This window comes from Equus przewalskii, chromosome 4, assembly GCF_037783145.1.
Source record: "Equus przewalskii isolate Varuska chromosome 4, EquPr2, whole genome shotgun sequence".
Taxonomy (NCBI): Eukaryota; Metazoa; Chordata; class Mammalia; order Perissodactyla; family Equidae; genus Equus; species Equus przewalskii.
The window spans coordinates 84,526,689-84,551,077 of record NC_091834.1 but is presented as its reverse complement, the minus strand read 5'-3'; the positions used below and the strand labels follow the sequence as shown (position 1 = coordinate 84,551,077).

Below are 24,389 nucleotides of genomic sequence, written 5' to 3'. Positions count from 1 at the left end.
TGCCAACCCCCAGCCCACTTCCCTTGGTAACACTGAGCTGTTCTCTTGGTCTGTGTGTTTATCATCTTCCACATATGAGTGAAATCATATGGTGGTTGACTTTCTCAGCCTGGCTTATTTCACTTAACATAATACCATCCAGGTCAATCCATGTTGTTGCAAATGAGATAATTTTATCTTTTTTAATGGCTGAGTAGTATTCCACTGTGTATATAGTACATCTTTATCCCATCATCGCTTGATGGGCACTTGGATTGCTTCCACATCTTGGCTATTGTGAATAGTGCTACAATGAACATAGGGGTGCATATGTTACTTTGGATTGTTGGTTCGAATTGTTTGGGTAGATACCCAGTAGTGGGATAGCTGGGTCATATGGTATTTCTATTTTTAGTGTTTTGAGTAATCTCCATACTGTTTTCCATAGTGGCTGCACCAGTTTCCATTCCTTCTAGCAGTGTATGAGGGTTCGCTTTTCTCCACACCCTCTCCAACATTTGTTCTTTTTAGTCTTAGTGATTATAGCCATTTTAACAGGTTTAAGGTGGTATCTTGGTGTAGTTTTGATTTGCATTTCCTTGATGATTAGTGATGTTGAACATCTTTTCATGTGCTTATTGGCAATCTGCATGTCTTCTTTGGAAAAATGTCTGCTTATATCCTCTGCCCATGTTTTGATCAGGCTGTTTGTTTTTTTGTTGTTCAGTTGTATGAGTTTTTTATGTATTAGGAAGATTAGCTCTTTGTCGGATATATGATTTGCAAACATTTTCTCCCAATTGGTGGGTTGTCTTTTTGTTTTGATCCTAGTTTCTTTTGCCTTGCAGAAGCTCTTTAGTTTGGTGGAGTCCCACTTGTTTATTTTTTCTTTTGTTACCCTCGTCTAAGAAGACATGGTAAGAATTTATTTTTTATTTTTTTTATTTAAAGATTGGCACCTGAGCTAACAACTATTGCCAGTCTTCTTTTTTTTTTTTCTCCCCAAAGCCCCCCAGTACATAGTTGTATGTTCTAGTTGTGAGTGCCTCTGGTTGTGCTATGTGGGACGCTGCCTCAGCATGGCCTGATGAGCGGTGCCATATCCGCGCCCAGGATCCGAACCGGCGAAACCCTGGGCCACCGAAGCAGAGCGCACAAACTTAACCGCTCATCCACGGGACGACCCCAGAAATTTTTTTTTAACATTAGTTTTACTTAGCACCTCAAGTTACATTTACAGCAGTTTACAGATATCTACATAGGACTCTGTTGAGGTCTGAATAGTATCTTCAATTTTCATATGGACTAAGTTCAGGTAAAAGGAACCAACAGCACATCAATGGCAGAACTGGAAAAGGATTCAAAGAGTTAGGATGTCCCTTAATATATTTTCCTGGCATCTTTTTATTTTATTTTATTTTTTTTTTTTAGGTTGGCACCTGAGCTAACAACTGTTGTCAATCTTTTTTTTCCCTTCTTCTCCCCAAAGCCCCCCAGTATATAGTTGTATACTCTAGTTGTAGGTCCCTCTGGTTGTGCTATGTGGGATGCCACCTCAGCATGGCCTGACGAGCGGTGCCATGTCCGCACCCAGGATCTGAACCGTCAAAACCCCGGGCTGCCAAAGCGGAGCGTGCGAACTTAACCACTCGGCCCCGGGGCCTGCCCCCCTGGCATCTTTTATAAAGTTAATTTTTAACAAAGTGGTGGGATGTTTTGTTTGTTTTTTTAGTTTTTGGCATCGTATGTGGGTTATTTCATAGGTTAAATTCATAGACATTGAGATAAAAAATTAGACTGCTTTGTAAAAGTTATGATCACATTCTCATAAATTACAAACATTTGAATTTATAGATAGGTGTTTACGTGCATTGTGCTTAAAAAATTAATACCTATTACTGATAGCTGAAACTTTTACCTTGGCTAACAAGAAAAAAGACAACTTGGTTTATGGCTGTTTCAGGTTGGAGTCAATGACAGTTTATTCGGTGGGTAGACTTTGGGTCAGTAGTCACACACAAGGACGGGACTCTGAGCATGTCTGTTAGTGTATTATTTTCTGATTGCCATAGGGTAGTGCAAGTGCGTTCTGGAAACCTTTGAAAACACAGAAAAGTTAGTGTGTACTTTTGAGAGGCAGTTGTTCTATTAGTGATTCTCAGGTAGGGCATCAGATTTGAGAAGAATTGTCATATTTTTATGGGCAGGTACTGTGGTTATTGTAATTCTCTGTACCTCACCAGATACTTGGGAAAGGTGGCTGGTGGTTTCGTATTAACCAAAAGGTTTCTTTCTCCATGTATCTTTTATCTAAACACTTTTCAAGGTTTCTTGGGTTATAAAATCTTAGTTGAGGTAATATAAATAGAAAGATACAGAGTGCGCCTGGTTCGTGTTACCTCAGAAGCAATGGGGTTACTACTCAGCTTAGTGAAAATAAATTGAGTTATTTTGTCCAAATGGTGCCAGTGTAACTGGTTATCTGAATATTGCTTTTCAATCAGTTGACTTTATATTGTGTAGATAGTTTCTGAAAGGTTAATTAAAAAATTTGGGTAAACATTTCCATTGTAGCATCTATCTATAGAAGGTTGATTCGGTTGGAATAGTGTCCATAATATAGTTGGAAATATTGTTTTATGGCCTTATAGACTGCTGAATGTTCAGTACCTTTTGCTAATCTACTTACCTAAATCTGTAAATAAATTAGTAAGTCTCCTTGGCAACAAACTTGAAACCACATAACCTTTTTTGTTTCACTCCAAAGGAAAGAAACTGGATTTGCTTTTTTTCATTAACACACGGTCACTTTTCTATGTCCTTTAGGTCCTACAACTGTGAGTTGGTACTTGGTCAGATCTCTAAGCCACACAGTCCCATGATGTAGATCCTTGGACACTGTGGATTTTTATTATAAATTATATTTACATTCATTGGGTAAATACAGGAAGGAAATGCATTTTAAATGCTTGTAGCATTTTCTAACAAGGAGTTTTAGCTCTTTATCTTAACTTGGTGGCTGATGTTAATGTTGCTTAAAGTATATTTAAGTAAGTATATTAAAATGTAGAACATAATACATGTTTGATGACAGAATCACCGATCTTGGCAACACAATTTGACATTATTAGCATCTGTTAATTTTACCAATTCAATTCACAACCGCCATCATCTTGATAATAAATAAAGAAAAAAACCCCCTATATTTTGCCTCTTTATTCATTTATATCCTTAGAGATTTTTTAAAAAACACCACCACAATATTTTTCTTTTAAGTCAGTTTTGTTTGGGTGGAAGAAGGAGAGGAAGTAGACCTTTCAGTGTGTTCTTTAGTCTGATTATCTAGATTGCTGCCCATTTCTCCTGGCAATAAAGAAAGGCAGCTCTTGAATGCTCTCTTTGATTATCAGATGACATTTTTGAGTATACCTGTATTGAGTCATGCATGATCTTGTGAACACTTACTTGCTTTTATCTTTTCTTTCTACAGGCTCTTGAGTAAGAATAGTTAGGTACCAGATTCTCTCTTTGAGTAATTAATGTGGCTTTTCCTTTGTTTGAGATTTAGCTAAGAGTTTTATAACATGTAAACCGTGATATAACAGGAAAACTATTGGTGGCTCATAAAGACTATAATTTCATTTCATATATTTCAGTCTATATCAGTTTTTTATTAGTGTTCCTAGCTTATACTTTGACTAATTTCTAGAAATTGAACAAGACAGTTCAATTCACTAGCAGGAAAGTACATAAGTAAACCTTTGGAGATATGGTATTTCCAGATCCTTTATGGTATCTTACATTCAAGCTTAATGAAAACTAGTAGTGAACCCCGCTTCTTTTTTCTAGGAGTTTGAAAAATCAGAGTATACTTGACCTGTTTCAGTTTGTGCAGTTTGGCAGTTGTTTATCAAACTCTAATTTACTTATGCTAAAAATGTATAGTTGTTTACAGTTTTGCTTTGCAGCGTCTGAGTGTAAAAATAGCCTATGCCTTAGATTTGCCTTGAATCTGTTCAGTGAAGTCAGACACAATGAAACTTGGCACCTGAGTTTTGTGTGCTTGTGCTTTAAAGGTCCTAGTCTCTCCTTGCCTCCTAAGAATTTGGTTTTTCCAAGCCAGTTTTGTACAGTCTGGTCAGTATTTATGAGATTCAGAAGATGCTATTTTCTTTTTTTAAAGATTTTTTTTTTTATTTTTCCTTTTGCTCCCCAAAGCCCCCCGGTACATAGTTGTCCATATTTAGTTGTGGGTCCTTCCAGTTGTGGCATGTGGGATGCTGCCTCACCATGGCCTGATGAGTGGTGCCCTGTCTGCGCCCAGAATTTGAACCGTTGAAACCCTGGGCTGCCGAAGAGGAGTGCGCGAACTCAACCACTTGGCCACAGGCCGGCCCCAGAAGATGCTGTTTTCTTTAAGTCTTCAAAGTGGGCAGTCTAGAGGTCCCTGTCACCCAGCATCCTCCTGTGCCCCTCAGGCAAGATACTTGGGCGTAGTCCCCTGCCCCATTGGAGCTTATTCCCAGGGTGACGTGTTAGTCGCTTTGCATCTTGTAATTCAAAAAATGACTAACGAAATACCGTGTCTGCTTGTGCTTATTCTCATTTATTTTCTTATCTTTAAAAATTTTTTGTTGACCTGGTATACATACTCAAGCCTTTGGACTGGATTATTATCTTAATTGACAGAGATATGTGTCTTGTCTTTCTGTTTGCTTAGTAGGAAGTAGAATTAGAAATTCTCTTTTTTCTAGAATCAGAAATTAGTGTATGACTTGTGTGCTTTTAAATCAGGACTTATTACTCATTTGAATGAATTGGATAAAATGTAATGATTTTAGCCTGTTAGTTCTGGCTGTTCTATTTCTTAAATGTCATTCCTGGAGTGTTTTGTCAGCACTGATGAAGTTCTGATGACATTTTATTATTTAAAGTTAAATTTTAGTAGATATTACCCTTACCTAGATTTTAGCATGTTTTTCTACTTGGAGAAAACCTGGAATGCAAATAATAATATTACAAAGCAATAGTTGCTTTCTGAATATAAGAGCTCTTTGAGTTAAAATGAATAATTATATTCTTTCTAGGCGATAGCATTTGTGGCCTTAAGTAACAGTTTAAGAAATACTAATGGCTGGCTCTACTACTTCAGATTAGGAGAGTAAACTACTGTAACTTTGTTTTTATTATTGATATAAAAAAATAGAAGCCAAGGTTGAAATAAGGAGTCTGCTTTTCATCTGTGTTTTATAAAATCAGTTTTACTACTTAGTAGCCACATTTGTTATGTGAAAAATAGAATTAAAACATTATAGCCTAGTGTTGCAGTTAATCCTATTTATGAATGTAAAAATCATAAAGAAAAAATTAAAATGACTTAGGTTTTGTTTTTTTTAAAAGATTTTATTTTTCCTTTTTCTCCCAAACCCCCCAGTACATAGTTGTGTGTTTTTAGTTGTGGGTCCTTCTAGTTGTGGCATGTGGGACACTGCCTCAGCATGGCCTGATGAGCAGTGCCATGTCTGTGCCCAGGATCCGAATCGGCAAAACCCTGGGTCACTGAAGCAGAGCGCACAAACTCAACCACTTGGCCATGGGGCCAGCGCCAGACTTGGTAGGTTTTAATATAAATGTTCTGGTATCTCTTTACAACAATAGATTAGATGCCATTGCATTTTGTATTCTTGAGGTGTCTGAATTGTATGTGCTCTGTCAATAATTTAAAAAATAAAGTAAGCCCCGTAAAGAGTCCCTGTCTTATGGACACTTTTATCAGGATAGAATGGCAGCATGCTGTTCCTTTAAAATTTTATGTATTTAATTACCTAAATTATGTTTTGGTTTTTAAAAGGTAAACCAGGGAATTGGGAGTATAATTGAGTAGAAGAATATGCCCAGAGCTATGATGGGATCTTATCAGAGTTTGAAACAGTTCGGTGCTTCGGTGCTTAAGTATTTGAATATTTCACCTTTATGTCTTTTAATACTCTCCAGATATTTTAAATATATCTTTGGCAGAAATTTAGTTGCCAACGTTTTCGTTGATATTTAAACTCTCTAGGTCCTATAGTGGATCAGTTTTGCTTCGTGTTATAGTAATTTTAATTATTAGTCTCAAGACAGCTAAGCATGTATAAAAACTTTAGGTGCTTAATTTTTTTTAAGTTGGGATGATTTTATAAAAGAAGCCTTGGTGTGTAAGCATCCCTTCTTATTTTCTACTGTTTTTGCCTTAATGTTTGATAGCTTTTGCTTTTTTTAGGTGGACTTTTATTTTAGATTTACAGAAAAGTTGCAAAGATAGGTCAGAGAGTTCCTGTTCCTCACCCAGTTCTAGTTATCGCTCCGTCATCTTTTTGTATCACTGTGGCACATTTGTCGAAACTAAGAAACCCACGTTGGTACGTTACTGTGAGCTAACTCCAGCCTCTATTTGGATTTCACCAGCTTTTCCATGAATGTTCTTTTCTGTTCTAGCATTCAGTCCAGGATACCACATAACGTTTAGTGGTCATGTCTCCTTACTATTTTCTAGTCTGTGACAGTTTCTCACTTTTTCCTTGTTTTGCATTACCTTGACAGTTTTGGAGTACTGGGCATTTTTTGGAATGTTCCTCAATTTCATTTTATCTGATTTTTTCTGCTTGTGATTAGACGTCATAATAGTGAGGTGTCAAACTCATTGTGAGTTTTCGCAAAGAATACCACAAAGGTGAAGTGCCCTTCTAGTCGGTTATGATGTGTCGGGGGTGGGGGGATTCCTGTGTTCTCGTGGTGTCACTGATGGTGTTAACCTTGCTCCACTTGGCTAAGGTGGTGCTTGCCAGCTTTCTCCATTGTGAAGTTACTGTTTTTCCCTTCTGTGTTCTATTCTGTGGAAGCTAGTCCCTAAGTGTAGCTGACACGGGCCAGAGGAATTAGGCTCTACTTCCTGGAGTGAGTAATTGTGTTTGACTTTTGGTTGTAATGTATTAGTGCATTGATCTTAGTTATTAGTGACTTTTGTACCAAAGTTATGTTTGATTTTGAATGAAGTGTAAATTGGTACTACTTTTTTGGAAACAAAATGGGGTGTAAATTTATGAGGATATTTAGCAATTTGTATGGCAAATTTAACACTCCATTTGGCTATTTTTAGATCTATAATAACATTTCTGTGTGACAGTGAAGATAAATTTAGGATGAGTTGCAAAGGTATTAGTGAAGAGCCTCATAACTCAAGGAATTCTATAATCTTACAGAGCTTTAGCTCAGAAAGAACTTGGAGGTGGGGTAGTGATGAAATGCTATTGTAGTCTGCGTATCTTCTTTTTTTTTTTTTTTTGAGGAAGATTAGCCCTGAGCCAACATCTGTCAATCCTCCTGTTTTTGCTGAGGAAGATTGGCCCTGAGCTAACATCCGTGCCCATCTTTCTCTACTTATATATGGGACGCCTACCACAGCATGGCTTGCCAAGTGGTGCCATGTCTGCACCCGGGATCCAAACTGGCGAACCCCAGGCCACCGAAGCAGAACGTGCGCACTTAACTGCAGCGCCACCAGGCCGGCCCCTGCATATCTTCTTGTTATTAACTTGTTATATAATTAACTCAAAAGAGAGAGGAATACTGGGGCTGGCCAGGTGGTGTAGTGGTTAAGTTTGTGTGCTCTGCCTCAGCAGCCCAGGGTTTGTAGGTTTGGATCCCTGGCACAGACCTAGCACTGCTTGTCAAGCCACCCTGTAGTGGCATCCCACATAAAATAGAGGGAGATTGGCACAGATGGTAGCACAGTGGCAATCTTCCTCAAGCAAAAGAGGAAGATTGGCAACAGATAGTAACTCAAGGTCAGTCTTCCTCACGAAAACACCCCGGAAGGATATATTCTTATCAGCTGCTAATTGTAGCAAAGAGTCATTATGTTGGCTCTTAGAAACATTTTATTCTGTCTTAAAGGAGTACATTTTTCACTATTTTGACTATCTTTTTTTCTTTGTAGCAGTTTTGTATGTAATTTCAATGAAAATCTTGATGTAATTGTAGTTGGCAGTTTTAACCAGAAACTGTTATTATGGGAAGATTAACTGTGAGTAGAACTTCACTTTATTGACTTCAGAATTTTCTAAGCAATTGAAGCTTACTCTTTTAAATGAGAAAACTTGTTTACTTTGACAGTTTTTGGTGTATTTTTATTTTGGCTGATGTTTTTGCCATTTCTCCTTTCTTCCTAGTAATAATACCGATTTCATATGATGAAAGTTATAAAATATGTACAGCACATTGTTTTCTTGAGCAGAGTATATTTATATTTGAGGCTATTGGATAAGTGACTGCTGGAAAAGTAATAGTGAGATATGAAAATCTTGCCAAACCCATTTCATTTATAGGCTAAAAAGTTAAGCCAAGGTATTTATCTCTCAGGGGCTTCCTTGAAAAGAATGAAGGAGAAAGGTAGAAATTGGATGTTAATGGCAAATATATCACTAGTTGTAAATAGAGCGGTAATTCTTTAATTTGAGATTGTAGAGGACAGTTCAGAATGTATAAATCAACTCATGGGGACACCTGGGTTTTTGTGCAGTATATAAGTCAGAAGTGTTTGTAACCAGCTGTTTATTAGTTTAGTAAACCTGGTGGTGCATTTTTAGACTTTTGGCCTTAAATAATTCCAGCATCTGGATGTCATGTTGGTGCTAAGAGTCACTAGTGTGGCACTTAGGGCCATCTTAATAGCTTGACACTCTGGGCAGGTGTTCAACTGGTTCTTCTGTACCGGTTTCGTTTGCTGACTTTCTTAGGTTTGAGTGCCTTGTGGGCCCTTTTTTCTTTCTTTTCCAATCAAGACTATTTTTTTAGAGCAGTTTTTTTTTTTTAAAGATTTTATTTTTTTCCTTTTTCTCCCCAAAGCCCCCCAGTATGTAGTTGTATATTCTTCGTTGTGGGTCCTTCTAGTTGTGGCATGTGGGACGCCGCCTCAGCGTGGTTTGATGAGCAGTGCCATGTCCGCGCCCATGATTCGAACCAACAAAACACTGGGCCACCTGCAGCGGAGCGCGCGAACTTAACCACTCGGCCACGGGGCCAGCCCCTAGAGCAGTTTTAGGTTCACAGCAACATTTAGGGGGAGATACGGAGATTTTCTACACCCCCCTGCCCACACTCATGGAAAGCCTCCTCTGTCATCAACATTCCCTGCCCGAGTGGTGTGTTTGTTACAATTGATGAACCTACATTGACACATCATTATCACCTGAAGTCCATAGTTAACATTAGGGTTCACTTTTGGTGTTGTTTATCCATGAGTTTGGACATATGTATAATGACATGTATCTATCATTATGATATCATACAGAGTATTTTCATTGCTCTAAAAATCCTCTGTGTTCTGTCTATTCATCCTTCCCACCCTTACTCCCTGGCAACCACTGATCTTTTTAGTCTCTCTCCATAGTTTTGCCTTTTCCAGAACGTCATATAGTTGGAATCACACAGTATGTAGCCTTTTCATTTCATGTTGGCTTCTTTCACTTAGTAATAGGCCTTTAAGGTTCCTCCATGTCTTCTTGTGGCTTGATAACTCATTTCTTTTTAGTGCTGAGTAATGGACACACCACAGCTTGTGAATGTCTTCATTCACCTCGGTGGGTCATTTTTAGTGAACAGAGCTGATAGTAGTTTAATAGTTTCTAACTTTTTGAGATTCACCTTTGTACTTTTTTCAAAAAATCTTAGTAGCAAGTAGCTTAATTCTATATTTCTGGCCCATTCTATCCTCAATTCTACCTTTCTTATCCCCTGATACTTGTTCTATAACGTGCTCCTTCTCATTCTAATATGTTTCACGTTTATTGTAGCATTCTTTCTTTGAGATGTCATAGCCCACTTTTTATGGATAAAAAACCTGGGCTACACAGGTTGGTTGAAAGTGCTGAGATCATAGAATAAGTCCCTCTAGTGATGAGTCTGGAGCTGACTAAGGTTTCTCACGCTTTTGTCCCTTGTAGCACAGATTTAACTTTGCACGTGAAGCAGGTCCTCAGGAAACACCTGTTCAATGAATTACACTAAATAATACACCACAGGTTTTTTCCACCAAGGCCTTGGGGCAGTTTTAGACTAAACTTTGGCACCTGTGTAGAAACGATATGGAAATCATGCTGGAGAGAGGCAAATCTTCCTCAAATGTTGGAAACTTCACTTCTTTTATATGCAGATGTCATTTGCCATTTCAAGTACACTGTTCATTTTTCTACACATAACATGTGTTTGTGTTCTGGAGCGGTCCTAAGTGCTAATTCTTTAGTTTATTAAATGCCATTTTCAGGTGATTTCTGTTTTGAGCTTCTTTGACTGCTGGTTTTATTTAAGATCAAAGGAAATTAAGATTGTGGATTAGGGAAAGAAACAGCTGAAACTTCTCTTACTTCACTTTAAAATGGAATACTTTACACTCATACAGATCATATAGCTTGTTAATACTCTCTTATACTTTGTGAAGTGTTTCAAGTTCCTCCACACAAACTAGCTTAAGATTTGATACTATCAGCGTCTTTGTTCAGGACTTCGTTGAAGACCTGTCTTTATTTTGTGTTTATTTTTACCCTTCCACCCATACGCTCTGAGGAAAGAAAAGATTTTATTTAAGAAATGTTTTAACAGCTCACACCTTCTATGAAAGTTATATGTGGCCTGTTTTTAGTTACTCAGAATAATGAGGAAAATACTTTATAATAGCCAGATATTTAAAATCTCATTTTATAGATGCCAAACTTGAGGTTTTATGATATATTTTAACTGTATATACACATAAGTACAGCTGTTTTTCTTTGTGTATTTGCTTACGGGCAGTTGGGAAAGGAGATTTTTGCTCCTTAGGTATTGGTAAGTTCTTTAATTATTTGAACCCTCTAAAACAAGTTCTAAAGTGTTGCCTGCAGAGCCCTGGGGATCCCCGAGACACTTTGAGGGGGACCGTACGGTTAAAGTTTGTTTCCTAGTTATATTAATTCTTTTTTTTTTTTTGGCCCTTTTTTTTTTTTTCCTGTATTGACATTTGTACTGATGGTGCAAAACCAATGGTGGATGAAACTGTTGATGCCTTAGCACACCAAAACCGTGTTAGTGGTGGTCTTATTCTTCATCACCACATATCTACAGTTTAAAAAAAGGGCAGTTTTACTTGAGCATGACCTTGATGAGGAGTAAAAACAATTAATAAAATTTGACCCTTACGCACGTCTGTTTAATATTCTGTGTGATATAATGGGAAGCACTTTTCCTGCTTACTGAAAGTATGGTGCTGGTTTCTAGAAAAAGTACTTATGTGATTTTTGAGTTGCCAACTGAACTAGCTACTGCTTTTATGGAATGCCATTTGTACATGGAAGTGTGACTGACAAACTATGATTATTCAGACTTGGATGTTTGCTAGTCATTTTCTCAAAAATGAACAAGGCAAGCCCAGGACTTCAAGGAGAACTGATAGTATATATTGCCAATGATAAAATACAAACTTTAAAGTGAAAATTAGGATTTTGGAAAACTTCTGTCTGCTACCACATGCTTGACAGTTGTCTAATATTTATATTTCTGGAGATCAGTGGTGATATTAACCAACAAAATTTTTCGATATTATGTGATGAAATGTGTCCACATTTGGAAGATCTGTGTAAGTCAGTGGACCAATATTTTCCAAACAACCAGTGCATGATGGAAAATCATGCTTGGGTAAAAGATCCATTCAAAATGCAAGGTAGACCATTGGATTTTAATGTACAGTATGAAAAGTTCATTGTGCTTTTTCAGATTCCAAATTTCAGTTAGCCTTTTGGAAACTACCACTTGTCAAGGTTTGGTGTAATATCAATGAAGAGTGTCCAGAATTATGTGAAAAGCCTACTAAACTTGTCTTTTCTAACTACGTTCAGAACATATTGTAGCAGATTGAATGAAGAAGCACATATGAAAATCCAGCTCACTTCTGTTAAGACGACATTGAAGAGATTTGCTAAATAGATTTTTGTTTGGGAAATTAGTTATTTTTCATTAAAATGATATATGTTAGTATGCATAAGATTTATTATTACTTTTAAATGAATCAGTGTTTTTTATTTCTAAAATGATAGATATCGATAAATATTACCACATAAAAAAGCTCTTTGGGGCTGGCCCTGTGGCACAGTGGTTAATTTTGCACATTCCGCCTCGGCGGCCTGGGGTTTGCTAGTTTGGATCCCGGGTGCGGACATAGCACTGCTTGGCAGGCCATGCTGTGGCAGGTGTCCCACATATAAAAGTAGAGGAAGATGGGCACAGATGTTAGCTCAGGGCCAGTCTTCCTCAGCAAAAACAGGAGGATTGGGAGCAGATGTTAGCCCAGGGCTAATCTTCCTCAAAAAAAAAAAAAAAAAGCTCTTTGGGGTGGTCAGTCTTTAAGCGTAAAGAGTGCTGAGACCGAAAAGTTTGAGACCCACTACTCTAAGAAATGTATGTTTGAAGAGAAGTTGTCGCATTGTTATGAAAATCTAGGACGTGCTTTATTTGTACCTAGCATAGTGTTGGCATAATAGTAGGTTCTTTAATAAAATATTTGAATCAGATTGTATTAAATTATACTGTAAACCTTGTAAATACACATTTAGTCAAGAAAGAAATTGGTGTTGTGTGAAGATGGCAAGTGTTTTTATGTTAGTAAGGAATGTCAGGTTTACACCATATTTTATAGATTCTAAGATATTTTTTCCTCTATCTTACCGTCTTTGAAATTGAGATGTCTTAAAATTGGTGGTGAGTCACAGATTATCAGCTTTTTTCTTTCTTCGTGTGTCGTAAAATAATGGCGGATCGTAGATGTGATGAATAAGGTGCGGCCTCTTTTTATGTGGAAACAAGGAGGAAACACACTGGATAGCAGTTTACTTCTTGGGCTACAGGATATGCTGCATTAAATGTTATTTTTCATCAGGCACTGAGTTGCCTCTGGGCAGTTGACATGGGCCCATTGTTAAAATATTCCCTTCCTAAAGCATTTATCTTTCTTCCAAGTTAGAAGACTAGACTCTAATGCTGTAATTCAAGCTTTTAAAATAAAACAGAAAATGTGATACAAATTTTGTTTTTTTAGCTGCAAACCTTGTTGTTTTTCTGTTTAATCGTTTTGTTGATGGGAACATAATGGTGAGTGTTGTCTTCCCATTTCTATTGTAAAGGAGGTCTTGGGAGGTTTTACTGTGTAGCCCTTGCAAAATGAATGAAGAAGAGTAACAGAATTAAAAATTTTTAAATTTTCTTTTCATTAAAAAGTTTTTAAATTCAGTAACACTGTGCTGAAGCTTGAGGAATTCACAAGTTTACTTTTGGCTTCTGTTATTCTGAATCTGAGCACTATTAATGTTTATTCTACATGGTTTTATGGGGATGTAGGAGGTACAGATACTTGTTTCTTCATCTTTAGAGCCTTTTCTGTTCTCTTGAATAGGTCTATTAAAAGAAGTTATTGGATTCTATTATTAACCTTGTGCCTCTTTAATTCTGTATAAAAATAAATAGGACCATAGCAGGGAAATATAAAGATTTATATACAAATAAATAACATAGGCTCCCTTAAATATGTTTAAAGAGAGGGTAGGCCTCGGAAATGTATGGAGTTGACTCTATTAGAGAAGGCTTCCTGGAGGAAGCTGAATGTCATAGAGACAGGAGGTAAATAAGCAAGAGGTCACCCGTGAGGATGGGAGGTGGTTGGTGGCTGAACTTGATTAAAGGATCAGAGGTTGTAAATTAGTCACTGTAAGTATGTGTCTACTAGAGTGCTGTGTTTCCGAAATTATGTGGGTTGCTGTAAGGTGAATAGGCTCAACTTTTTGCTTTTTATGATCTAATGGACACTCTGGAACCAGTAGGACTGGAGGTTTGATCTCGCATCATCTGTCAACCAGAGAAGGACTCTTGGTAAAGAATTTACCCACAGAGGTTGTTGAAATCTGATCATGAGTTGGCAAGGTTTTAATGGTGTTTATAGAAGATTTGGAATGCTTGAATTTGTGGCACATTATATGAGAATGATTAAGATAATATTTTGAAATGCATATCCTTTTTCAGATATGTACTACATTTGAAAAGTAAAACATAGTAGAGTGACCATAGGCTTAATCACATATTTGGATTTCCATCTACATTTGGTTTCCTTGTCCAAAAACTGAAGAAGATACCACAATATGGGATTGCTTGAAGGATTATATGAAATAATGTATGTGAATGCATTTATTATGTAATTGCTTAGTGAGTAACTCAGTTAGGAATTGTAGTTGGCTGCTAGTAACAGATATGAAATAATGTAGCCGTAATATGGAGTTAGCAGGTAGACAGATAAGAGCAAGGTTGTTGTTATCAGGGACCCAGATTCCTTCTGTCTTTTTACCCAGGCATCTTTAGTATATGGCTTACTTCCTAAAGGGATCGCTCCTACCATTAATATTTTATGCAGGAGGAGGAATAAAGGGGTGAATAGGCAAAGGGATAAGACTGCCCTCCCCCTGCCCCAACTTTTAAGGAGCTTTTCTGAGTGTCCCTCCCTACAAATTCTACTTATATCTTAGGCAAGAAATGTCACTTGACCAACCCTAGCTGCAAGAGAGGCTGGGGAACATTGTTTTGACTACCCTTAAGAAAATCAGAGTTTTAGTAGTAAGAAAGAAGGGGTGAATAGATACTGAGTTGGGTAACCAGCAGTGCCTGCCGCAGTGAATGTGAAGTTCTATTCTTTCTTTCATTTACATATTTGGGAGTATTAACATTTCGGTCTGGCTTCCCATGAAATGTCCCATGCCTTGAATTTTGGTTTATAAAATTTATCTCTTACCTTTATTCTGTACCTTCTAGGGGGACTAGGCTTATATGATAAAATTATTCCATGCTTTGCTGGGGGACTGGGCTTATATGATAAAATTATTTACTCTCAGGCATTAAGGGAAAAGAAAAAACATTAATTTGGCTCTTTTCATTTATGCTTTAGCTAGTATCTTTAACCTTTAACTCAGAGGACGTAATTTGGGGGTTTGGTCACTATTGGAGGTTGGTAGAGGTGAGGCAGCATGTTAGTATGAAAGAAGACTGCTTGGAAGACCATCCAGGCTTCTTGCCCTTGGCTCTGCTGCCCGTGAGACCCTGTGCCTTTCACTTCCTTCTTGGGTTTCTGTTTCCTTATCTGTTGAGTAAGGAATTGGCTTAGATGATTCTGAGTCTTTCAACTTGAATATTCTGATTTTATCTGTATACGTTTTGCATATAACTCAGTGTGTGTGTAAAATGTAAAAGACCTTCATAGCCGTATGTATACCTGGCATTGCCTTCTAAGGCATAAAGAATTGAAAATAGCTTTATAATATAAATTTAAAATCTTATTTTGAATTTTAATAACTTTACAGATAGATGTGGATAGTAAAAATAAATAAGTTCAGCAGTTTATTACTTTCTTGGTATGAATTTTTAGTAGGGCTTTTTAGAAGTATGAAGTAGGAAACCTTGACAACTTCATTTCTGACTTTGAAATATGGTGGTAATGATTGTTGCTTCATGTTTAGAAACTTTCATTAATGTTAAGTTTGAGTAGAAAAAGCCTCTATCTTATACCAGTAAGTCGTTACCCTTTCATTTCTAGAAATGGATTCCTGGAATTAGTTGAAGTTTTATGAAAGTATAATTATTAAAATACTAGCCAGTGTTAACTCATCATCTGCTTACCTGAGAATTCAAGTGCTTTGTTTACCGTATTTAAGTCAAACTTTGACCAACTCTGTGAATGAATCAGTTGTTGCCATTATTAAAGATGGTGGAATTAAGACAAGATGTTACTGTCCTTGTCTGGTAATGAGAAGCAGCCAAGTTAAGAATGCTTTCTGATGGGGCCAGCCCCACGGTGTAGTGATTGGGTTCTGCGTGCTCTGCTCTGGCAGCCTGGGTTTGCAGGGTTCCGATCCCGAGCATGCACCTGCACCACTCATCAGCCATGCTATAGTGGTGACCCACATATAAAGTGGAGGAAGATTGGCACAGATGTTAGCTCAGGGCTAATCCTCCTTAGCAAACAAAAAAACAACAACAAAAAACCACAGTGCCTTCTGATTTTTGTCCTGTGGGGTGACTGTGTTTAGTTACATGTTTCAGGAGAGGGAAACTGTGGTTCCCTCATGTCTTGTTTCAGTTTTATTTTTCATGTAGAGTACATCTAGAGAGGCAGTATGGTTGAGGAGATGGGACAAGGCCCTTGTTAGAATTCTTTCAAACAATTAATATAATTTCAAGCCAGTATATTTCTCCTTCATCTTTGTTTCCTGATCCTTTGGGTTATGAACAATCGATTTCAGAATGCTTCCATGTTCTAGAACCAATCTTAGCATCAGTCACCTTAGATGTTTCTGGTTGGTATTGGGATATTTCAACTAATTATTAGATAGTTTTAAATTATAGATCCTTTTACTGAAGTTTGGCTTATTGGAAATAATTATGATTGAGGAAATTGGTTATCAGTTTTGTGATTTTTCTAAATTGCTGCATAACTTCTAATCACATAAAAAGTGTCTATGCTTATTCAGTAGCAAAATTGGGCTACTTTAAATTATGATTAATAATATTACAGAATCAGTTCTAGGTTGGCAGTAATATTTACTGGTTAAAATATAGTAGTAGGCCTTTAGCTTTGCCATATTGTAGATCTTTTTCTTTCAGCTGCCACATTTTTATGAGTAAAACTACAAAAGCAGGTAAAATTTCATTTTATTCTGGATGTTAGTTGGTAAGGGTAATTTTCAGATAGAATTGCATGTTGATGGCAGTATTAAGTTTTCTGCTCAACAGATATTGACTGGGAAATTTTCTTTGTAGTTTACTATGAAAAATCTCAGATACATAAAAGTGGAAAGAATAATATAAATGCATACCTGTCTATCTTCCCATGATGTAGACTCAATAATAAATATTTTGCCATATTTGCTTTTTTATATGTATTTTCAGTTCAACCATTTGCAGATAAGTTGCAAATGTCATGACACTTCAGCCTAAATATTTTAACATATGTCTTCAAAGAGGCAGGACTTTTCCTATATAACCACGTACCATTATCACACCAAAGAATATTAACAGTAATTCCATTTATATCATGTAATCTCCATAGAGGAAATATTCACATGATGAGATTGTTTATCCATAAACAGAGGAAGACAGAGTAACCATATAGTCTTACTCTTTAAACATTTTAACACAGTATTAGACAAAGTTAGTACCTAAAAGATTGCTTTAAAACCCATGTTATCCTAGTGGGGAAAATATTTTCACACATTCTAATAATTTATAAACTCAGCTTTTAAATTAGAGTTTAAATTGGTTAACAGTGCATTTTTTAAAAAAATTAGCAATTTGTATATAATGTACTTGAAGTGGACCCACATTCATTGAATTGATTTTTTAAAGCAAAGTTACCAAATGGAGCCTAGGTTGGCATTCGTTGTATATGTATTTATTTTATACAATATTTTATATATTTATTTATTTAACTGCAGAGGCTACATTTTAGTGTGATTTCTGTTGTACGTAATTCTTGGAATAAATTCTTTGGATTAACTGAGAGTTGAGCAGAAGAAATCCTTTTGATTTGAATCCATGTTAAAATCTTTCAAAAAGATTAGTCCATTTTTTGCCCTTAGAAAATGTAGAATGGTGAGTACAATTGGACCCTCAAGGTTAAAGACCAGAGACAGTGATGCAGTCAACGTAGCAGAAAAATAATAGAACCTGCCACTGAGGGCTGTTGCACCAATTAAGTGAGACTGTGTACCTAGGGCTTAGTACAGCGTCTGAAATGTTAGCTTTTTGTTAAAAAAGACCAAAAAAAATAGGTGTTGACTTGGAGCTATAGACACCAGGACATTTTCAAGGTTGCTTTTCTTTTTTTTATATTCTAGTCATTTTCTCATTTAAAAATGGTTTTAAAATGATAAAATATTTTGAGCACCACAACAAATATGAGGAATAGGATAATGATAATAGAACGGGATCTGTTACCTAGTTTTGTCAGATCTTAACATTATAGTTTATTTTTTTGCTTTTGCTTCAGAAATTCTATTTCTTTTTTGAAGAAATAGGGCCTGAAGTTACATTGAAGCCCCCTGTGAAACCCTCCCTGATCCACCTCCCTCCCTCTCTTTGTGAAATAGAGGTAACCATTTTCTTGAATTATCATCTTACCAATCTTTTTTTTTTAAATTTTTTATGTATGTACATATCCACAAGTAATATGAGCATTGTTTTGCATGTTTAAATCCTGGTGTCATCACATTTTAGTTCAGTATTTTGAGATTTATTGATGTTCCTAGAAGTAGCTCCACTTCATTTGTTAACTCATTTATAGTAAGTTACGTACATTACTGTATTTTACTTATCCATTTTTAAATGTACATTTAGGTTCTTTCCAGTTTCTCCATTATATATAGTGCTATAGTGAACATTTATGAATGTCTTTTTGTTCTTTAGACGTAATAAGAAACATACTCTACATTGACATTCAGCAGATACCTATGTATAAATGCATACTGGAAACTATAGTTCTATAAAAATACTTACCCTGAAAAAATATTTACCCATACAATGTGAGAGATGCACAATTGAAGTATCTGTATCTACGTATATCCCCTTACTTAAAAAAAAGCTAGTCAGGACCCACATTTGTTAAATAGTGTATATAACCTGAAGCAGAATTGTTGGTCTTAATGGTGCACGTCTTCTGCTTTGGTAGAGGTGAAAAAATTACCAAATTTGTACTAAATTTACACTTCTATCAACAGCATTTAAAACTACTTTTTTTTTTTTTTTAATATCCACACCCTCATCTAGCTTTCTAATATTTGTCGATCTGATGGATGTGAAATCGTATCCCAGTGTTTTCTCAGTGTGTTTTCTAATCATATATTTTGAGTTCCTTTTCTGTCAGACCTGTTGTGAAGCAGTGAAGATGCTACCAGGAGAAGCGAGATGTAGCTTCTCTATCCTGGAGATAGAGGTGAACTTTGTCAGCCTATGAATGGTGAAAGGACAGAGGAGGGAGCAGTGTATGGCCCACTTGGAAACATGGCTGTTGTGAGAGCTGATACTTGACCTTGGTCTTGAAAGACGAGGGGGCATTTACAGACGGAAGTGGGGTTGAAGGACATTCCAGGTGGAGCGGAGGGGACTGGGCAAAGGCATAGAGCTGTAAAACCGCATCACTCAAAGAATTTATTGAGTGTTCATGACTGTACATAGAATCCCAGGATTGGGGAGGCCAGGGGAGAAGCAGAGGAGAGTATGCAGCCGTGTGGGCGGGCGGAAGGAGCTTTAGACTGTGGCACCAAACCTTCCTTGGTGAAGTTTAAGCAGGGTATTAACAGGAGCCCTTTTTTTTTTTAAGTCCAGAAATGGATTTTGGTATTTTAAAGGTTATGGTCAGTCATAATTTTGTTTTCATTTCAATTTCAAACTTATTAGCTTGGCTTTTATTTATTATTGCCCTTTTGAAACAAGTAGATGGTAGAAATTGATGTTTTTCCTTTGAACTGGAGTTGATCATTTGCTTTCCAAAATAGAAATAATTGTAGCCTAGCAAGTGACACATTTGCTGTCATCCATGCTTCTTGATTTTAAGTGGGACAACAGATAGTCTTCACAGTATTTCCTTTCTATCATCAAATAGGAATAGGTATATGTTTGGACAGGTTCAGTAATTTTAAGAACTTGTATTTTTGCACAACATCTTTCCTGAGGATATTTACAATCTTTGTCTCTCACCCTTGCTACATGATAGCAAGTATGAATATAGTTGAAAGAATTTCCTTAAGAAAGCTTGAATGCCTCTTGTTCATCAACTCTGTGTGTGTGTGTGTGTAAGCTATGAGAGATGATGCTATGAGAGATCTCTTTGGGGTCCTTGCCACTTTTCGCGTTCCTGAGCTGCCAGTTGTTCTTTTTTTTTTTTTTTTTTAAAGATTTTATTTTTCCTTTTTCTCCCCAAAGACCCCCGGTACGTAGTTGTGTATTTTTAGTTGTGGGTCCTTCTAGTTGTGGCATGTGGGATGCCGCCTCAGCATGGCCTGATGAGTGGTGCCATGTCTGCGCCCAGGATCCAAACCAGCAAAACCCTGGGCTGCCAAAGCAGAGTGTGTGAACTTAACCACTCGGCCACAGGGCTGGCCCCTGCCAGTCCTTCTTAATAGGAACATTTGTCTTGCTTTAAGGCATGAAAATTGGGACCTGCCAGCACCTAATTTAAATAGAAGCAGTTTTAGAGACCAAGTTGGAGAGAGTTGTAGTATTTTTAAATTATTAATGCCTTAAGAGAATAAATGTTAAACATATAGCACAGAACAGTAAACCCCTGTAGGTGTGTGCGTGTTTGATATCAACTCTTGGTGATAAATCTCACACTGTGTTAGTTAGTGTTAAGGAGAGTATTCATGTGCTACATAACAATGTTTTTTGGTCAATGATGTACGGCATATAAGACAGTGGTCCCATAATATTAGTACCATATAGCCTAGGTGTGTGGTAGGCTATACCATCTAGGTTTGTGTAAGTATGCTCTGTGTTTGCACAATGACAAAATTGCATAATGATGCTTTTCTCAGAATGTATCCCTGTCGATAAGTGAGGCATGACTATATGTTCATTGAAATGCTGGGGTAACACTGGCTACTGCACAGGTATTATTTTTAATTTAGGAAAATTATATGCAAGTAGATTTTTTTAAAAACTTCTAAACCTTACAGTTCAAAGTCTTAGTTTTTCTTAACTACTTGATACTTAAAAAAATACACACTTCCCTCAACGATATCTCTAAAATAAAGGCGTTTTATTAGTTTAGGACCTAATCCACAGAGAGCTGTTTTTGAGAGAACCATGCCTGGGATTAAAAGAACTAGACAGAAGCTTGTGTGGCCAAATATCCCTGCCTGTGCCCTTCCCTCTCAGAAACCCCTCTGGTGTTGATTCTCTCAGCCTTGTCTCCTGTCACCCACCAAGCTTCCAACACACACACACACACACACACACACACACACACACACACACACACACACACGCTGTTTCACAGGTGTTGATTCTCTCAGCCTTGTCTCCTGTCACCCACCCAGCTTCCAACACACACACACACACACACACACACACGCGCGCGCGCGCTGTTTCACAGGTGGGGAAGAAGTAGGGATGTGAGGGTCTGTTCTCAGGGTGGGGAATGGGACTATTGTATTTACTTCCTGCCTTGAGCAAATGTAATACATGTTAACACCTTGGCAGCAGAAGTGGGCTGGATCAGATGGATACAAGGTGACTGTTCTAAAATAAACAAAGTGAGGCAGCATAATCTTGAATTTGTGGGCAACATGTGAGACTGGGCAAATGAGACTTTTCCAGGTGGTTTGTCCATTAGCTGTGAGCATGCTAGCAGTGTGTTAGGCAAACGGACAGGATGTTCTCTGTGTGTACTGTATAACCTTGAAGCCTTGCATCTATTTCCATTTCCCCAGGAATGAAATCTAAAACAGAAAGCTACTTTCCTTCTCCTTAGCTTTCGACACAAAAGTGAGGCTTGTACACCTGAATCAGACTGTTTCTGTTGCGTAGTGCTGGAAGCATGGCTCTTGTTCTGGATTTGATTTTTGGTGAGGATTTTTTTTTTCTTAAATTGTTAGAACTTGAGCATAGATAAATGGTTAAAATATAAATAAAAAATAAAAAAGTGATATTTATTTATGTTTGTTTATAAATAAAATAAAGTGAGAAGAAAGCTCAGAACAGTAACCACTCATTGTGCATATTCTGTAGCAAATGGCTGAGAAATTTAAAGCAAATCTGTTAAGGTCCGTATAAACTGAGCATGTTGATTTCTGTGGTGGGTAAAGCCAGTGCTGTGTCTGAAGACTTTTTCCCTTTTTCTTACATCCTCCTTGAACTGAATATGTTAAATGACAGAGGACTTCTATGTTAAGCTGGTTATAGTGTCCATTAAAACTTTGTGTTTAGGGTATTAGAGTCCTGGACTAAATAAATCAGGTTATCCACCTATAAAAAAAAGCTGAAGTCACGTGAAGAAAAATTAAAAAGTGCAGCAATATAAGCCCTTTGAAAGCTTAAAATGCATCTGAGAAAGCCTAGTGAGAGTCAGAGGGCTTTATGCCTGTCTTCTGTCTTGTCATTAGTAAGTGAACTTGTGTGAAAGGTACATTTTAGCTGGATGGACGTACAAGGAATTGTTATAGATTGTCTTTGTGTTGTCTGTGATCTGTTTCTATATCCTGAACTAATGATTGAAAGAAAAATGTGTGGAACCTCAGTATTTTTATGGCTTTTGAGATGGAGATGGGGCTGAAAGGTGACTGCATGTTGGTGGGGGGGGGGGAGTTCTTTTGAAAGACTGGGGTCGTGGGCCCCTCAGCCTCTTTGCTTCTGCTTTGGCCACAGGTGCAGGCAGGCTGTTTTACAAAGAAGTTAAAGTTCTCCTTCCAAACAGATGCCTTTCCAGTGTTTGTTCCTGGTGCTGTGAAAACCGTATGTGGGGGGAAATAGTCTTGTTCTGTGTAGAGCTTAAGAGTGTTGCCTGTCTGAAAGCCCCAGTAGTATTATTTAATATTTATTTTAAAGTTTGAGGCAACAAATGAAGACAACTTCCTGCCATTTAACAAAGTGGAGCCAAGCCACCAGTTTTTCTTGGGAAATGTATTTCTACCACTCCTTTAAAGCTATAGAAGTCATTTTCATAGCTTCAGGGAAAGATACTGCTTCCCCTAAAGATCACTTCTAGGAGGATTGGAAGTCCAGTTGTCATTGGTCTATAACTTACACTGATAAAAAGCCTCTTTGAGTGCTTACCTTGTGCCAGGCACTGTGCTTTTCGCACTTGAGGTATCTTATTTAATCCTCAAAATAGCTCTGAGAGAGAGATGCGCTTGTCATTTTTCCTGTTTACAGATGAGAAACCTGAGGCTTAGGCCCCAATCTCATGCCAAGTAAGTTGCCGGCTGGGCATCTGACTCTGAAGTACTGAGTTCTACATTACAGTACTGATACTTCCCCGATGCATTGTCTCCTGGCAGCGGTGCTGTACCTGGTTGTGGTTCTGAGGCCAGAGCCCATTGGGACAGTTGATACACTTCACCTTCTTACGCCTGTGATACCAGCCTGGATTCTAAGACCTGCTCTGAGTTCCAGTTGAGGACGAGAAACAGCTGTATGTTCCTAGTTGTTTCCAGATTGCATTTGTCCCTTTATAGAAGTTATCTCCCTTGTTGTAGGTAACAGACTATAAAGTATGGGGCTGAGGACGAGACAGAGCCTCTGAGGTCAGACCTGGTTCTGATAGTGGCTGCACCAGCTACCGGTTCTCTCACCAACTGTCTACTTGGTGACGTGAGATGAGGCGCTTAACCTTTCTCAGATTCAGTTTCTTCATCTGTAAAACAGATAGATGTCCTCATGGTTTTGTAGGGTTTGAATGAGACAAACAGGCATTAGGTACTCAGCATGTTATCTGGACATGGTAGGTGTTCAGGATTTGATGGCAGTGTTGGTGATTTATTCTGCTTTGTGGTCCATTTCTTCTGTGACCAGAGGTTTTTGTAGAACTGAATGCTTTCTGGAGTAGACTGTGATATAAATATTCTGAATTGGTTATAAGGTAAAGTTTGAGATTCGCTTTATTTTGTAGTCACTTGTAAATCAGTAAATTGCTTTGTAATTTAAATACTGTGTCCTCAAATTATACGTTGTAAATTTTTGTATACTTTAAAAACTTGACTTTAATTGGAAATACACTTGGTTGTGTTGAACAAAATTTTTTAAGAGTTGAACATAAATTTTGATGAATGACTTTGATATTAACAACTTTCGTAAGACTTTTAAGTTCTTTTTGCATTTAAACATAATGTACCTTTTTTTTGGTGAGGAAGATTGTCCCTGAGCCAACGTTTGTGCCAGTCTTCCTCTATTTTGCATGAGGGATGCTGCCACAGCATGGCTTGATGAGTGGTGTGTAGGTTGGTGCCCGGGATCCAAACCAGTGAACCCTGAGCCACAGAAGCAGAGTGTGCAAACCCAACCACTGTGCCACCAGGCTGGCCCCAAACATCATGTACTTTTTGTTTCTCAGATGGAGAAACTGAGGTAAGAAGTAGGGGTGGACTTTGCCCAAGGGCTGTTGATTTAAAGCAGGGGTGGGCCAAACAGTAAATATTTTAGGCTTTGTGGGCCATACAGTCTTTTTTGCAACTACTCAACTCTGCTGTTGCAGCGCAGGAGCAGCCATCAACAATACATAAATGGATGGGCTTGGCGTGGTACAGTAAAACTTTATTTACAAAAACAGATGATGGGCCATAGTTTGTGGACTCCTAGACTAACGGCACATACTTAAT

The 24,389-nt window shown here is 37.5% G+C and overlaps 1 protein-coding gene across 7 annotated transcripts in view; it reads left to right on the top strand.

Annotated features, from left to right (window-relative positions):
• Positions 1-24,389, top strand: part of UBE2H (ubiquitin conjugating enzyme E2 H) — a 98,589-nt gene that overhangs the window by 7,886 nt on the left and 66,314 nt on the right. For 2 of the 7 annotated variants that reach the window (XM_070617724.1, XM_070617726.1), the window contains exons 1-2: positions 16,339-16,376; positions 18,090-18,169. The exons of 4 other annotated variants lie outside the window; for them this stretch is intronic. The gene's annotated coding sequence lies outside the window, so the exon portion shown is untranslated. Of the gene's footprint in view, positions 1-16,338; positions 16,377-18,089; positions 18,170-24,389 lie in introns of those variants that run through there. One more of the 7 variants, XM_070617725.1, reaches the window with a different exon arrangement.